The sequence below is a fragment of the Piliocolobus tephrosceles genome, chromosome 14, assembly GCF_002776525.5.
Source record: "Piliocolobus tephrosceles isolate RC106 chromosome 14, ASM277652v3, whole genome shotgun sequence".
Lineage (NCBI taxonomy): Eukaryota > Metazoa > Chordata > Mammalia > Primates > Cercopithecidae > Piliocolobus > Piliocolobus tephrosceles.
This window is the reverse complement of record NC_045447.1, coordinates 91,596,704-91,609,545: the sequence shown is the minus strand read 5'-3', so window position 1 is coordinate 91,609,545 and position 12,842 is coordinate 91,596,704. Positions and strand designations below refer to the sequence as shown.

The following is a 12,842-nucleotide window of genomic DNA, read 5'->3' as shown; positions in this document are numbered from 1 at the left end:
CCTATACCCCAGCTCCCTTAATGCCTTTTCCTAGGAATAACTGAGCATTGAAACAGCCCAGCCCAGGAAGAAAACACTGCGTACTTTGTGAGCTTTGACTTTCCCGTGATTAGATACCTGCTTTTTGTTCAGTTAAAAGCGTTAATCAAATGCCTGCTTGTGTCTGGTGCTAAACCAGGCACGGTCCAGTTATGGGTTCTGTGTCAAGTGATCTGTCCTTCAGGAAGAGCAATGAAGCAGGAAGATAAAGGATCGTACAACAAGGAGACCAGTGACATATGGAGCTAAAAAAGAGGAAGAAAAAAAATTTTTAACACAGAAAAATCAAGAAAGAATTTATGAAGGGTTGAGGATCTGTAAGATTTGGATCGAAGATTACAAACTTGAATGTTTAGAGAGGAAGCAGGAATAACTTCAAGCGTCATTCAGGCTGGTGTGGTACTATAGGGAGTGGTGGTGATTGGGGTAAACTGGAGAAAGCTTGTCTCTACCCAGGCAAATTTAATGTTACTACCTGGGAACATAGACCCAAAGTGGCCAGATCTTACACAGATCTTTTATACCATGAGAATCTAGAAATCTACTTTTCAGTGAAATTTCCCAATTTCTGACAACTAATAAAAGCAAGCCTTATCTCTTAGAGCAAGTTAACATGGTCATTTGCTGTCCTTCACTTATGCCATCAGGGTTAACACATGCGCGTGTGTGCGCACACACACCCAACACACAATTACACAGTTATTAGTTTACAACCTCCTACTTAGTTAGATGTTAGGAATGGATTCAGGCACCCCAGGCTGACGGAGCAAAATGCTGAACATGAACAAGAAAACTCAAGTGGTTCACAGAGAGCTAGGCTGTTGGGTGCATGAGAAGTATTATGGGAAATCTATCTAGAAAGCAGGTCAGAGGACCTTGAGTGCCAGATGGGATGTTTAAAATTACCCTGTTAGAATGGAGAGCTAATAAAGATTTTTGAGCAGGGAGTGGATTTACCAGATAGAACAATAATCTGGACTACTCTAAGAGACATGTTTGATCAAAGAGTCAGGCACTATGCTACCGTGTGACATACTACTGTACTGAATGTTTTCCATTCAGTGTGCTTCTCACCCTAATAAACCAAGGTAGAGGTAGGTATTGTTAATTATCTTCATTCGACACCTGAGGAAATTGAGGCTAATGGGAGTCCCCTAAGATCATACAGCTAGAAAGGGAGGGACCAGAATTTGAGTCCAGGGACATTTGATTCTAAGGCCTGGATAGTTGGCCCCTCTAGTGTACCCAGATTTAAAAGAGGGAGACAGAATGAGAGATAAATCTATTCTTTTTAAAAAATCCTACTACTTTATCTTCCTGTAACTTCATACCAGATACTCTAAGATCTGTTGGCAAGGATGGAGCCTTCAACTCAACCAAGACAGGTTGATATTAAGAAGCAGTTTGATGTAGGCTGGGTGTGGTGGCTCATGCCTGTAATCCTGGTGCTTTGGGAGGCCAATGCAGTAGGGAAAACGCCTGCTGTAGGAAGGGTATGATCAGGATGAGTCTACTCGGAAACAGTGGGTGATTGTCTTGAAAATGCAGTATTTCAGTGCAATGTCTGCCTTCCTGGAGGGCAAGAGGAAATTAACATGGTCATTCACCATCTATCACTAAAAATGAGATGACTAAGTTTACCGAGTCTTTCAAGGTTGTGACCCATGGTTCTTTACTCCGAGAGAAGAACGTGGAATCTTTTGCCCCACAAAAAGAGGTCTGGTGTGTTATTTATGCTCTGGCCTGTGGTAATAGCATTTTAAAATAAAAATTTGTCTAATGAGTGCGACATGTCATCCTTACTTATTTGGATGCTTGGCCTGTGGTTTTCTAATTGGAAAAGTGAATAAGATAAAGTTTAAGATCCCCTTCAATTCTAGAATTTCTTAATTCTCTGAAAATTGGCTCATATGTGGGATGCTTATATTGATTAGTAATATTATCTTCCTAATAACTTTGTCATAATCTTTTTTTTTTAATGTGTGACCTAAGTATTACCTTTGTTTGTCCCATGAGTGAACAGGTCAAAACGTTACTTCTCTTGCCCCGTGCTACACTACATCTGCCCCTCATTCTGAAGCAGACACTGGTTCACACGGCTTGGACAAGAGTGAGCAGATGTGGGCACAATAGGAAGGAATACAAGAAATCAGGGCTGTCCTGGAATATGTGGGACGCCTGGTAGCCATGCCATGCCATTTTCCCAGCAGATAAGCAAAGAGGAAGAAGAATTCTGTGACACATAGGAAATGTGAAATTCTGCTCAGCACATATGTCTGTAGGTTGGTTGTGCTGGTTTTGTTGTGAATCTTGCCTGTGCTCCCTCAAGAATGTGAACACATCAGTTCCCTTCAGTGCAAAGCCCTAGTCTAGAAACTTTATTTTATAGGAAGAAGTTTCTTAGGACTTGATCACAAAGGTTAGGAAAATGATGGGGGAGTTTTGCTGAGCTTAAAACTGACTTGGGGCTGGGCGCGGTGGCTCATGCCTGTAATCCCAGCACTTTGGGAGGCCGAGGTGGGCGTGGATCACCTGAAGTCAGGACTTTGAGACCAGCCTGGCCAACGTGGTGAAACTCCATCTCTACTAAATACAAAAATTAGCCGGACATGGTGGCAGGCACCTGTAGTTCCAGCTACTTGGGAGGCTGAGGCAAGAGAATAGCTTGAACCTGGGAGGCCGAGGTTGCAGTGAGCCGATATTGTGCCACTGCACTCCAGTCTTGGCAACAGAGCAAGACTGTATCTCAAAACAAAACACAACACAACAAACCTGACTTGGTACTGGTTTCCTTATCCTTTTAGGGGAGAAGAGGCATTGATTTTACTCATATTTGATGTTTCCCTGGTTATAAAGGACGTAGTTTGTAGCGCGTTGTTTTAGGAAGTCAGGGTCTTGGTTCTGAAGGCAGTGACTCTGGATGGTCATAATTAAAATCCAGCGTCGCCATCCAAACGACAATGTGCTTTTGCAGGCAACTCTGGCTATCATGGTTGCTTTAAGCAACCTGCAGTTCACCCACTGTGTACTGACTATAGGCCATACCCCGAGGGTGGAGGAAAAAGGCAATATCCAAAGAGTCTCAGAGGTTTCTCCCCCCTGGATGAGCAAACAACCCTCTCCCCTTTCAACACAGTAGCTGTGAAGACAGGGCTGACTCATGCGATGGCTTTTGAGGATGAAACATAAGTGATGTCCGAACTCTAAGGTGACACATTAAACAAAGAGTGTTCTCCACTCTTCCAGGAACCCTGACTTCTTAAAATGGAAAAAAAAAAAAAAAAAAAAAACTCACTCCGTTTTGCATGAATAAAATTTCTAGGTCAAAGTCAAATGAATTGCGAATACTCACAATTTGTTTGAGGCAGAAAGTCAAATAGCTTCCTCCTTAAGAGGCTCGGGGAAGTGAAGTGGCCTGGCCCATCAGAGAGCTGGAATGACCCAGCAAGTGAGCATTTATTTGCTTGTCAGGCCTGTTTAGCTTGTAAGAAATACACCTGTGAAAACCAATGCCAGGTTTTGGTAAACTGGTCCTAAAAGTTACTGAGCTAAAAATAGATTCCTGGGGCATACAAAAGTGCTGTGATTCCAAGTTTGATTTTTTAAAATATATTGAAGGGGCTGTGTGAAATGGAATAAAATAAAGATGGCTTTGAATGCTAATATCTAAAGCAAACAAACAGTTCTTTTGAGCTGTGCTGGCCCATGGCTTTTAAAGATGTGGTTAGCGTGTGAACCCCCAATGTGTCCCAGGCACTTTTAGACAGTGGCAAAAGCAGGTTCCTTCTTTTGAAGAATTTTCTGAGACTGCATTTGTTCAGAGCAACACAGTAAGTACCTGGTATATATTTGTGGAACAGAGAAAGCTGTTAATTCTGTCTGGGAACATCAGAAGGGTTTCCTGGGGCTGAGGTGACCTCTGACTCAGATTCAGGCTTGACAGTAGGAGGGTATCACCTGACAAAGAAGGATGATTAGCAACTTTTATGCTATGTGTGCTAACCTGCCTTCTAACTTAGATTTGTATATGAAATACGTTTTCCTGCTTCCTTGCTCCTCTCTGTTCAGTCTTATCCCTGCTTCTATATCCTCTGATTAAAGGCTTTAAACTTCCCTTCTCTTCTCACCCTGTGATTCATTCGGCTGTTAGACACTTCCTAAGCATCTGCTCTCCAGGCTTCCATGCTCCTGGGGAAAGCATTGTGCTAAATGTGAAATTCCTGCAGATCTCCTTAGTCATTCTCCATTAGGATCAAGAAATCACCAAGTCCTGCTTGTTACTTTCACATTCTTCATTCATTCCAAACACAGTGCTGAAAAACAGGAAGTATTTTATCACTTAATGTTCTGTGGTTGCAAGCAACAGACACTGGCTAACTGAAGGAAGAAAAGAAGTTCATTGAAAGGATGTCAGGGTGTGGTGGATGGAGTGATAGCCCCCCAGATATGTCCACCTCCAAATCCCTGAAAACTGTGAATATGTTACCTGACATGGCAAAAGGGACTTTGCAGATGGGATTAGGATCTTGAAATTGGGAGAGTGTTTTTGACTATTCAGGTAGAACCAATGTAATACAAGGGTCCTTATAAAAGGAATGTAGGAGGGCCAGAGCCAGCGAAGATGATGTGATGACTGAAGCAGACATCACTGAGACAGGAATGTGAAGTTACTGCGGGCTTTGAAGATGGAGGAAGGGGCCAAAGCCAAGGAAGGCAGGTGGCCTCTAGAAGCCGGAAAAAGGCACGGAATGAAGCCTCCCCTAGAACCTCCAGAAGGAACAAAGCCCTCCAACACCTAGGTTTTAGGACTTTTGAAATCCACAACTATGAGGGAAGAAATTCGTGTGTGTATGTGTATGCTCATGTGCGTGTGTTTCAATTGCAGTGAAATTCACTAAAGCAACCATTTTAAACAATTCAGCGGCATTTAGTACATTCACAGTATTATGCAAACACTCTATCTAGGTCCAAAGCATTTTCATCAGCCCAGAAAGAAATTCCATACATACTAGGCAGTTGCTCCCCATCTCTCTGTCCCACCTCCCCCAGGTAACCACCAATCTGTGTTCTGTCACTATGGATATTTCATAGAAATCGAATCTTATAATATCTGAACTTTTGCATCTGGCTTCTTTTGTTTAGCAAATATTTGAAAGTTCACCCATGTTGTAGCATGTGTCAGTACCTCATTCCTTTTATGGCTGAATAATATTCCATTTTATATAAATACCACAATAACTTTAGCTATTCATCAATTGATAGATATTTGGGCTGTTTCTACATTTTGGCTGTTGTGAATAGTGCTGCTATGAACCTGTGTGTGTAGATACTAATTTGAGTATCTGTTTTCAGTATTGGGGGTATAGATGCTTAGAAGTAGAATTGCTGGGTCATGTGGTAATTCTTTGTTTGACTTTTTGAGAAACTGCCAAACTATTTTCCATAACAGCTGACCATTTTACATTCCCACCAAATAACTGGAATGTGTAAGGTTTGCAATTCTCCATGTCCTCATCAACACTTCCTTTCTTTTTTTTTAAGTATAGCTGTCCAAATGATACAGGAGCTAGAAAGAAATTATTTAGGCAGAGAGTGAGGGTAAGAGAGTCCTTAGTAAGGTTTTCCTTTTAATAAAAAGCAGCCCCCAAATCATTTCTTTTCTAAAAACAAAAACAAAACAGCCTGTAAAATCGAGCTGCAGACATGGATAAGCCAGTTGGAAGTTTGCACGGGTGAATGTGTGCAGCTGTGCCAATAGGGAAGTGCTACCTGGGGACCAGGCATGTTCAACATGGAGGCTCCATCTTCCTTTTTCTGTCAACTACAGGTACAGTAAAGGAACAGGCAACATGGCACTAGCCAGGTAGAGAACCCATCTGCATAATAACAGGTTAGGGCGGGGTGGCCAGCTTCTTCACGCACTATGTAAATGACACACCTGGTCCAACTAATTTTTGGGCACTATGTAAATCAGACATTGCCGCCTCAAGCTCATCTATAAAACCCTGTGTACTTTGCCATCGACTAGAAGGCCCACTCGGGCGCCCCTCTCTTTCTGCAGGAGAGAGAGCTGTTCTCTTTCTTTTGCCTATTAAGCCTCTACTCTTAAACTCACTTCTTGTGTGTCCGTGTCCTTGATTCCCTTGGTGTGGGACAATGAGCCTCAGGTATTTACCCCAGACACTATGCCACTTCATTAGTGGGAGTGACATAGCACCTCACTCTGAATTGTATTTGCATTTCTCTGATGACTAATGATGTCAAGCATTTTTTTATGTGCTTGTTGACTATATATCTTTTTTGAGGAAATCTCCATTTTTTGACCATTTTTAAAAAATTGGGCTGGTTGTCTTTTTGTTGTTGTGAGAGATCTTTATATGTTGTGGATATATATGAAAAAAAGAGCTCTTTATATATTTTGGATGCTAGACTCCTAATTGGTGTTCTTTTAAGCCACTGAGTTTGTGGTAATTTGTTATAGCGACAATGGTAAACTGATACTGGGGAGCTTATGGAATTGAAAGAAAAGTTGAACAACCAATTTGTGGGAAAGATGCTCTGGGGTTCTGGATACCAGGAGTAAGTGATGTATCTGTTCCAGTTGTTTTCCATTCTTGTGTCCTGATTTCAGAGGGGAGCGCAGCTGTTGTAGCCTGGGGAGTGTCTGGTGAACACTCAGAACACTCAGGTCAGAACAAGGCAAGCCTCTTGATTGTTAGCACCACTAAGACTGCCTGGAAAATAGAGATACTGTTACAGACAGAAGGGCAAACATTTTGGGAAGGCAAAAACAAGAATACACTACAGGCATAAGAAGGTAATACTAAAGAATAATAGATGAAATCTAATGACATAAAGGTCTAAAAACCTCCCACAGCCCAAGAGGGAAATCTGGAATTATAAATGAGGACGATGTAGCAGAGGACAAGCACCAATAAAAACATTCAGGGGATGTATTGAATAGACATCACAGGCTATATTAGTAGAGGTATACTGTCTGAGAAAAGGGAGGTGATAATCCTGTGCTGTTCTGTGCTGGTCATACCACACTTTAGGTGAGGAATTCCATTTTGTGCTCCATACCTTCAGAGGCATATAGACAAAGTGGGTCACATTCAAAGATGAGAGGCCAGGAGGCTGGCATCATGCCATTGGAGTAACGGTCAGAGAAATGGTCACAAGGGTGTTGGGGGAAGTCCAGTTATGGGGAGCTACCCAGGAAAAGCAAGGTAAAGAAGGGTAAGGTTTGTTATGCGCTTTAAGTTGTGCCTTCTTCATTGACAAGAGACTATAGTGAGTCATCCTTCTCTTCCTGGTACAGAGAGGGAGACACCCTTACGAACGGATATTTTCTTTGTAGATATAAATTTCCCTTACAAAAGGAAACTTCGACTCTATGTTCGGAACTTCTGTGTCTGTAGTTTCTCAAAATAATCAGCTTAAAATAATTCTTATGCCTAAAAGGCATATTTTGGGATGGAATATTCTGGTCTCCTACGGTCATATTTTGGGGTGGCATATTCTGGTCTCATACGCACTCTTCCCTCTTTAAGATTCTGTGATCCCTCTGTCAGAGATGTGTGAACCAGAATGACTCCATCTTGAATAGGAGCTGGGTGAAATGAGGCTGAAACCTACTGGGCTGCATTCCCAGATGGTTTGGCATTCTAAGTCACAGGATGACATAGGAGGTTGGCACAAGATACAGGTCATAAAGACCTTGCTGATAAAACAAGTTGCAGTAAAGAAGCCGGCTAAATCCCACCAAAATCAAGACAGCCATGAGTGACCTGTGATCCTCCTCATGGCTACACTCCCACCAGCTCCATGACAGTTTACAAATGCCATGGCAACATCAGGAAGTTACCCTGTATGGTCTGAAAAGGGTAGGCATGGATAATTCACCCCTTATTTGGTATATAATCAAGAAATAACCATAAAAATGGGCAACCAGCAGCCCTCGAGGCTGCTCTGTCTATGGAGTAGCCATTCTTTCATTCCTTTACTTTCTTAATAAACTTGCTTTCGCTTTACTCTACGGACTCACCCTGAATTCTTTCTTGCATGAGATCAAAGAACCCTTTCTTGGGGTCTGGATCTGGACCACTTTCTTGTAACACCTTCCTGCCCCTTGCAGTCATCTGAGTTTGGGCTTGCTGGCTCTTCCTGCTACTGCTTCAGCAAAAATATTGGTTGGGGTGGTGGGAGTTGGGAGGGTAGGTCACAGGACTAGAGACAGAGTAGGTTGGGAGAGTGGAGGCTAGGGATTTTATTCTCCGGTGCAAGGAAAGGCAAGCTGGTAGTATAGGACAGTGGTCTCCAAACTTGGATTGTACACCCCATCAGTCAAATAATGTTTGCATACGTACTCTTCAAATTAGGGATTATTACTTTAAAATCATAAGCGTATACTATTTTCAGATGCAATATACTACCAAGGTCATCGATAAAGATGACTATAAGCCCATATTCCAAATAATCTTTATTATTTTGAACTGCTAGACCACTTTTGATTGGTGGAGGTAGATTCTTAACATTACCTTTTCCAGTTTCTTGGCACTGTTTAAGCAGGAAGCTGAATGGGAGTGAACAAGTGAGTCCACTGCTGTCTACTGCTCTGAGTTACAGAATTTTATTTTTGCCCTTGTTTCAGTATTCCTTTTCACACAATCTCTGTTGGGAGGTCATCTGACAGACCAAATGAGGTTAGTTAGCTGTGTTTGTTGAGATTTTATGTTTTTAGATAAATGTAACATGAAATTCAAATACTTTATTCCTGCACATCAACGGAACACCGTGCTTGTCTTTTGGGTGATGTCTTTTGGGTCCACCAGTGGAGGGGTAGAACCTTGCTGCTCCAGGAGTGGTCCTCTGACCTGAGGCAATGGCTTTGGCTGGGGGCCTGTTAGAAATGCTGACTTGCAGACCACACCCCGGATGTACCGTGTCAGACTCTGTGTTTTTAACAAGATCCCCAGGTGATATGCACAGAAAAGTTTTAGAAAAATTAGTTTAGGGGCTAATCAAGGATTTTTTGGAGTGCGGGAGTCTGTTAGAGGACTGAAAGCTTGGAGAGGAGATGATGGGGATCTCATTTCAAGTTTGTAGACATAGGAGTTAGGCTGTTTAGCATCTCTCACATACACTCAGAAGTAGGTTAGTAAAGAGTCAAACAGAAATCATCTGAAAAGAGTTTTAAAAAGTCCTAACCTCTTAATCAAGGAGAACATAAAACAAAACAAGTAAAATTCTAAACAAAGTTTTACTGGAACTTCATGAACTTGCAGAGAAGTTCTTTGTTTTGGAATCTGGAGTTAAAGGAATCCAGATTCCTTGAATTGGGGTTTTCTGTTGCCAGAGCTTTTCCACATTTCCCAGCTGCCTGCTATTTATCTGCCTTTTTAGCTGAAGCTCTGATGACCTCGGGTATAAATTTAATGCTTTCTTGTCTTCCTTGATTGTTTTCTTCTCTGCTCCCAGCCCCTTAAACCCGAACTCAGTCTTTAATGTCTGGCTTGCATTTCCTGATCAGATTCACAAAACAAAGACTGCATTGTCTCATCATTTGTGTGGGAGAATTAGCCCAATTAGAGATACGGTGAAGTTCTTGTGCCTATCTCAAGACTTCTGAGCTTCACAGCAGTGAGTGCTGCTGGGAAGTCTCTGAGTACTGCCTTCTGTTATATTTGCAGTTTGACCAACGATTTCAGATGCTAGCACTGCATTCATCAGTGGGGATCTTGATTTAACATAGCTGGGTACAGATGTGAAAACCTAGCCTTGCCAGTCAGAGAGTGAGGTTTCCATCAATCAGTCAATGGTTTTTGAGTGTCTTCTGGAGACTTCCCAGTTCCCTGAGCAGAGAAAGATGAGCAAGACCAGGCCCTTGACTACGGAGCTCGACGTCTTGTGGCAAATACAGATATACAGACCCATGTTAGGCAACCACAGATACATGTGTAACAACAGGAGGTGTTGCACAATGTATCTGTGATTACCTGCCATCAGTCTGTATGTCAGACTGATGACAGGAGGTGTCAAGTCATATGACTGTAACAAATGACTATTGTGGCAGCTGGGATGAGGGAGTGAAGGGGGTTGTGTTTGGAAAGTTCAGAAATACTTATATGGTGGACTGGAGAGAAGTAAAAACACTTATGCAAAATGGGCATGCAAATTGTCATTGAGTGATGGCAAACTATCAGTTCAAGGTAATGGACAAGATCTCAGGGGAGGCAGATGGACAGCAGTTAAGGAGATTGGACTCTTATCCTGGTGGTCAGTGTCTCTCAAACAGTGTTGACGTGCCTGGTGGAAAGCAGTAGGGGATGGGGAGAGGTTGGTAAAGTTGTGGAGGACAGGAATGAAGGTGGAAGGCTAGTGAGTTAGACCACAGAAAGGAAAACACACCACTGAAGTTGTAAACTATAACTGAGTAGCAGCATAAACCTAAAATATTCTGCAGTTTCTTTGGGGTTTTCTTGTGCCAAGTGTGATCATTCCAGGATTGGAAGCTTTCATGCCTTGGGTGGACAAACACTGGGAGGTGAAAGTAAAGTGTTGCTGAAAGGGCATTACCATGATAGGGCACATGATCCAGGCTGTGGAGGACAGAAAATGAAGACGGAGAAAAAATAATTTGTGAAACAACGGAGGCTTCAAGGAGCCCAAGGTGTTTATGAGCTTCAGGGAACTGGATTGATCTGACACTGTGATTGAAGAGAAGAATGTTACAATTTAAGAGTTCAGAAGAGGAAGGTTCCTGTTGATGTCAAGGTTCTGAGGTTCCAGATTTTTCATGCACCTCTTCCTCTATGAATCAAGCTTGGCCCGTCCTCCCTGTATTTATTTAAGATGGCAGAGGAGAGCCACCAACAGATGAAGTCGGATGATGAGAGATGATAAGAAGCATCCACAGGAATGTGGAATGGATGATTGTTTCTTCTGGGCATTCAGCAACCGGGGGTCCTAAGGATTCTGTGACTTGGCCAAACTTGAGATACAACTTCAGTGACCTGCCTTGTTTGTCAAGCATTTACTTCCTAAAAGGATCTAGTTGGGGTAATTTTGCCAATGTCTGAACCGGAGTCTTTTGCACCAAAATTCCCTTAAAAGTTGACCTCCCTGGTGTCCAGCCACTGTGTAGTTGTCTTGGACTTGGATCTGAATTCAGGGCAATCATTTGTGGCAGAAAACATGTCATAGCAGTTTTGATGTGCCAGGTGCATTGACTCATGTTATCTTTACAACAACCACATGAAGCAGGTACTATGATTATCTTCATTTTACATATGAGGAAACCGAGGCGCAGAGAGGTTAGATGACTTACCCATAGCTAGGAAATGGTAGAGCCAAGAGGTCTGGCTATGGAGTCTATGCTGTCAACCTTTCTGTTAGCTCCCTCTGAAAAGAACTGATTCCAAACATGATTCTTAAAAGATGGCAGCAAGCTTCATGGTTTCCTCTTGCAGCCTGTCTCAGCCTAGCACATAACTAAGGTTTCATGTGGTCTCTGTAAATGGGACTCCTTCCACTGCCACATCCCCGCTGCCCCGTGCATAAACACACCCTGCATAAAGTCTATGAGAACTGCAGATAGATCTAGTTATCTTTAGGGTGACCAAGTCATTTATAATTCATACTGAGATACTGAGTAAAAGTGGGCACTATGTGTGTTTGTGTGTGGCTTTACTGTATCTTTAGGCATTGAAACTTCTGAAGAAATCAATGTCTGGGCAGTGAGGCAGCTGCTTCTCCTTCACTTCTTCGAGTTACTAGAGCAACTTGTCAGTAGATTCTTTTAAAAGACAACCTTTGGTATTACTTGCATGCACGTGTATTACCGAGGAATGCACTGGTACAATACAAATTTCTCTCATCAGGTGCAACTAGTCTAGCGTCCAAACATCATGCACAACACCTTGGTGGCAGCAGCACACTGTGTGCACTCCCATTGTGGCCCTGCTCATTTGCGTATGATATTTGGAGCATGTAGAGGAGTGAGAATAGTATTGGGAAGAGGAGTGAGGAGGAAACAGTGTGAGTGCCTGGGTGACAGGAGGTCAGCCAAAGTTGAGCAGGGCAAGCCTGAACATGTCATTGGTGCAAACCCAAGCTTCACTGATATTCTTTAATAGGAACATGAGTGACATCCGGTGGAACCCGGTGATGGGGTCTTCATCTACCTTAAGCTCACCCACAACCATGCTGATGATGCAGCTATCTGATGTGGGCTAATGGTCCTGTTCCTGTGATGCTGTACTGGACTTTCTGGAACAGAAGGCTAGACAACTTATCCACAATGGCAATTTTTCCCTGGAATTGCTGTCCTTCCCACATAAGGCATGATGCATCAATGTAAATTGTACCTACTTGGGTTCTATCTTGATCAAATAACTGGTAGTAATGTTGAATGAAGCTGGATTCAGTCTGCTCCCATATCAGCTTATCTCCCATTCTGGAGCATCACCTGGCCTTGCAGAGACCCAGGGGGCTGGCACTATGGCAGCAGTGGCAGCGGCAACCCAGTGTGGTCTATGACCCAAGTAGGCACTATTGAGATCTATGCTTGCATAACAGGCACAAACTACGACTGTTCCAGGCAAACTAGGACATATGGTCACCCTAGTTGTGTGCTATATATTAAATGAGAATGGAAGAAAGCTACAAGTGGGCCTGGAATATTTCCAGCCCACCTAAAAATTGCCAGAAGAAGGCAAAAATTCCCAAAGCCCTGGTTCGTAATAGGTTCTCAATAGATTTTGAATGAATAAATGACTAGATTCAAATGTGCCCCCAAGAGG

The 12,842-nt window shown here is 42.7% G+C and overlaps 1 protein-coding gene and 1 pseudogene across 1 annotated transcript in view; one reads left to right on the top strand and one right to left on the bottom strand.

The window, feature by feature from the left end:
• The window catches only part of GNA14 (G protein subunit alpha 14), a 228,873-nt gene that overhangs the window by 62,702 nt on the left and 153,329 nt on the right, over positions 1-12,842 (top strand). The window lies entirely within an intron of this gene.
• LOC111543427 lies at positions 12,102-12,495 on the bottom strand (annotated as a pseudogene).